We start from the raw sequence: 5,000 nt of genomic DNA, 5'->3' as shown, positions 1-5,000 counted from the left end.
GCACTCTGAAAAAATTTCCAAGTTTGGCTGACTTAGAAAAAATTCGAGAACCAGGATGAGGAGGGGGAAAATGTGGCCAGTCAGGCCGACCTGAAGTGCCTCTTAGGCGGATAGGGGTTGGGCGAAACTCCCTTGAAAGTGGCACTCTGAAAATATTTCCAAGTTGGGCTGACTTAGAAAAAATTCGAGAACCAGGCTGAGGAGGGGACCATCTGGCAAGGGAGTCCGACCTAAAGTGCATCTAAAGCGGATATGGGTTGGTCGAGCCTCCCTTGATTTGCCCTGGAGCTCCCACGTCTTAAAAAGGTCTCTCCTATAATTGTACACCAACCATTTTGAGGTTTGGGTGCAAACCTCTCGAATGGGGGGACTCGGTCCCCTATCTACAGCGCCCCTAATGACGACAGGTGGTACTGCGCCCCTGGTAGCCCGGCCATTGAAAATGAATGGGCCCATTCATTTCAATGGGGAATTTCGACCCCTGGTTGCCCGCCATTCATTTCAATGGGGAATTTCGACCCCTGGTCGCCCGCCATTCATTTCAATGGGGACTTTCGACCCCTGGTTGCCCGCCATTCATTTCAATGGGGGATTTCGACCCCTGGTCGCCCGCCATTCATTTCAATGGGGGATTTCGACCCCTGGTAGCCCGCCATTCATTTCAATGGGGGACTTCGACCCCTGGTAGCCCGCCATTCATTTCAATGGGGGACTTGGACCCCTGGTAGCCCGCCATTCATTTCAATGGGGGATTTCGACCCCTGGTCGCCCGCCATTCATTTCAATGGGGGATTTCGACCCCTGGTAGCCCGCCATTCATTTCAATGGGGGACTTCGACCCCTGGTTGCCCGCCATTCATTTCAATGGGGGATTTCGACCCCTGGTCGCCCGCCATTCATTTCAATGGGGGATTTCGACCCCTGGTCGCCCGCCATTCATTTCAATGGGGGATTTCGACCCCTGGTAGCCCGCCATTCATTTCAATGGGGGACTTCGACCCCTGGTAGCCCGCCATTCATTTCAATGGGGGACTTGGACCCCTGGTAGCCCGCCATTCATTTCAATGGGGGACTTCGACCCCTGGTTGCCCGCCATTCATTTCAATGGGGGACTTCGACCCCTGGTTGCCCGCCATTCATTTCAATGGGGGATTTCGACCCCTGGTCGCCCGCCATTCATTTCAATGGGGGATTTCGACCCCTGGTAGCCCGCCATTCATTTCAATGGGGGACTTCGACCCCTGGTTGCCCGCCATTCATTTCAATGGGGGACTTCGACCCCTGGTTGCCCGCCATTCATTTCAATGGGGGATTTCGACCCCTGGTCGCCCGCCATTCATTTCAATGGGGGATTTCGACCCCTGGTAACCCGCCATTCATTTCAATGGGGGACTTCGACCCCTGGTTGCCCGCCATTCATTTCAATGGGGGACTTCGACCCCTGGTTGCCCGCCATTCATTTCAATGGGGGATTTCGACCCCTGGTTGCCCGGCATTCGTTCCTATGTGGCGGGGGATTTCAACCCCAGGTCGCCCTCGTGTGGTTCTTTTTGGCGCAGCTGACGGGCTCCGCTGCTCGTGGAGGTTTGCTAGTGGAGGATAACCCCCTGCCTGGGCAACTCGAACGCCCGGCATTCGTTCCTATGTGGCGGGGGATTTCAACCCCAGGTCGCCCTCGTGTGGTTCTTTTTGGCGCAGCTGACGGGCTCCGCTGCTCATGGAGGTTTGCTAGTGGAGGATAACCCCCTGCCTGGGCAACTCGAACGCCCGGCATTCGTTCCTATGTGGCGGGGGATTTCAACCCCAGGCCGCCCTCGTGTGGTTCTTTTTGGCGCAGCTGACGGGCTCCGCTGCTCATGGAGGTTTGCTAGTGGAGGATAACCCCCTGCCTGGGCAACTCGAACGCCCGGCTCCCCCCCGGTCCGCTGGAGCTCCTCCAACGGCCAGCAACAAGCCCCGAAGACGGGCGCGCTCCCCGCGGTCCGCTGGAGCTCCTCCAACGGCCAGCAACAAGCCCCGAAGACGGGCGCGCTCCCCGCGGTCCGCTGGAGCTCCTCCAACGGCCAGCAACAAGCCCCGAAGACGGGCGCGCTCCCCCCGGTCCGCTGGAGCTCCGCCAACGGCCAGCAACAAGCCCCGAAGACGGGCGCGCTCCCCCCGGTCCGCTGGAGCTCCTCCAACGGCCAGCAACAAGCCCCGAAGACGGGCGCGCTCCCCCCGGTCCGCTGGAGCTCCTCCAACGGCCAGCAACAAGCCCCGAAGACGGGCGCGCTCCCCGCGGTCCGCTGGAGCTCCTCCAACGGCCAGCAACAAGCCCCGAAGACGGACGCGCTCCCCCCGGTCCGCTGGAGCTCCGCCAACGGCCAGCAACAAGCCCCGAAGACGGGCGCGCTCCCCGCGGTCCGCTGGAGCTCCTCCAACGGCCAGCAACAAGCCCCGAAGACGGGCGCGCTCCCCCCGGTCCGCTGGAGCTCCGCCAACGGCCAGCAACAAGCCCCGAAGACGGGCGCGCTCCCCCCGGTCCGCTGGAGCTCCTCCAACGGCCAGCAACAAGCCCCGAAGACGGGCGCGCTCCCCCCGGTCCGCTGGAGCTCCTCCAACGGCCAGCAACAAGCCCCGAAGACGGGCGCGCTCCCCGCGGTCCGCTGGAGCTCCTCCAACGGCCAGCAACAAGCCCCGAAGACGGGCGCGCTCCCCGCGGTCCGCTGGAGCTCCGCCAACGGCCAGCAACAAGCCCCGAAGACGGGCGCGCTCCCCGCGGTCCGCTGGAGCTCCTCCAACGGCCAGCAACAAGCCCCGAAGACGGACGCGCTCCCCCCGGTCCGCTGGAGCTCCTCCAACGGCCAGCAACAAGCCCCGAAGACGGGCGCGCTCCCCGCGGTCCGCTGGAGCTCCTCCAACGGCCAGCAACAAGCCCCGAAGACGGGCGCGCTCCCCCCGGTCCGCTGGAGCTCCTCCAACGGCCAGCAACAAGCCCCGAAGACGGGCGCGCTCCCCGCGGTCCGCTGGAGCTCCTCCAACGGCCAGCAACAAGCCCCGAAGACGGGCGCGCTCCCCGCGGTCCGCTGGAGCTCCGCCAACGGCCAGCAACAAGCCCCGAAGACGGGCGCGCTCCCCGCGGTCCGCTGGAGCTCCTCCAACGGCCAGCAACAAGCCCCGAAGACGGGCGCGCTCCCCCCGGTCCGCTGGAGCTCCTCCAACGGCCAGCAACAAGCCCCGAAGACGGGCGCGCTCCCCCCGGTCCGCTGGAGCTCCTCCAACGGCCAGCAACAAGCCCCGAAGACGGGCGCGCTCCCCCCGGTCCGCTGGAGCTCCTCCAACGGCCAGCAACAAGCCCCGAAGACGGGCGCGCTCCCCGCGGTCCGCTGGAGCTCCTCCAACGGCCAGCAACAAGCCCCGAAGACGGACGCGCTCCCCCCGGTCCGCTGGAGCTCCGCCAACGGCCAGCAACAAGCCCCGAAGACGGGCGCGCTCCCCGCGGTCCGCTGGAGCTCCTCCAACGGCCAGCAACAAGCCCCGAAGACGGGCGCGCTCCCCCCGGTCCGCTGGAGCTCCGCCAACGGCCAGCAACAAGCCCCGAAGACGGGCGCGCTCCCCCCGGTCCGCTGGAGCTCCTCCAACGGCCAGCAACAAGCCCCGAAGACGGGCGCGCTCCCCCCGGTCCGCTGGAGCTCCTCCAACGGCCAGCAACAAGCCCCGAAGACGGGCGCGCTCCCCGCGGTCCGCTGGAGCTCCTCCAACGGCCAGCAACAAGCCCCGAAGACGGGCGCGCTCCCCGCGGTCCGCTGGAGCTCCGCCAACGGCCAGCAACAAGCCCCGAAGACGGGCGCGCTCCCCGCGGTCCGCTGGAGCTCCTCCAACGGCCAGCAACAAGCCCCGAAGACGGACGCGCTCCCCCCGGTCCGCTGGAGCTCCTCCAACGGCCAGCAACAAGCCCCGAAGACGGGCGCGCTCCCCGCGGTCCGCTGGAGCTCCGCCAACGGCCAGCAACAAGCCCCGAAGACGGGCGCGCTCCCCGCGGTCCGCTGGAGCTCCTCCAACGGCCAGCAACAAGCCCCGAAGACGGGCGCGCTCCCCCCGGTCCGCTGGAGCTCCTCCAACGGCCAGCAACAAGCCCCGAAGACGGGCGCGCTCCCCCCGGTCCGCTGGAGCTCCTCCAACGGCCAGCAACAAGCCCCGAAGACGGGCGCGCTCCCCCCGGTCCGCTGGAGCTCCTCCAACGGCCAGCAACAAGCCCCGAAGACGGGCGCGCTCCCCGCGGTCCGCTGGAGCTCCTCCAACGGCCAGCAACAAGCCCCGAAGACGGGCGCGCTCCCCGCGGTCCGCTGGAGCTCCGCCAACGGCCAGCAACAAGCCCCGAAGACGGGCGCGCTCCCCGCGGTCCGCTGGAGCTCCTCCAACGGCCAGCAACAAGCCCCGAAGACGGGCGCGCTCCCCCCGGTCCGCTGGAGCTCCTCCAACGGCCAGCAACAAGCCCCGAAGACGGGCGCGCTCCCCGCGGTCCGCTGGAGCTCCTCCAACGGCCAGCAACAAGCCCCGAAGACGGGCGCGCTCCCCGCGGTCCGCTGGAGCTCCGCCAACGGCCAGCAACAAGCCCCGAAGACGGGCGCGCTCCCCGCGGTCCGCTGGAGCTCCTCCAACGGCCAGCAACAAGCCCCGAAGACGGGCGCGCTCCCCCCGGTCCGCTGGAGCTCCTCCAACGGCCAGCAACAAGCCCCGAAGACGGGCGCGCTCCCCCCGGTCCGCTGGAGCTCCGCCAACGGCCAGCAACAAGCCCCGAAGACGGGCGCGCTCCCCCCGGTCCGCTGGAGCTCCTCCAACGGCCAGCAACAAGCCCCGAAGACGGGCGCGCTCCCCCCGGTCCGCTGGAGCTCCGCCAACGGCCAGCAACAAGCCCCGAAGACGGGCGCGCTCCCCGCGGTCCGCTGGAGCTCCTCCAACGGCCAGCAACAAGCCCCGAAGACGGGCGCGCTCCCCGCGGTCCGCTGGATCCCCTCCAA

The sequence above is a fragment of the Leptonotus elevatus genome, unplaced genomic scaffold (assembly GCF_054856555.1).
Source record: "Leptonotus elevatus isolate MCC_2025b unplaced genomic scaffold, RoL_Lele_1.0 HiC_scaffold_61, whole genome shotgun sequence".
Classification (NCBI taxonomy): domain Eukaryota; kingdom Metazoa; phylum Chordata; class Actinopteri; order Syngnathiformes; family Syngnathidae; genus Leptonotus; species Leptonotus elevatus.
Note: the sequence above shows the minus strand (reverse complement) of the source record.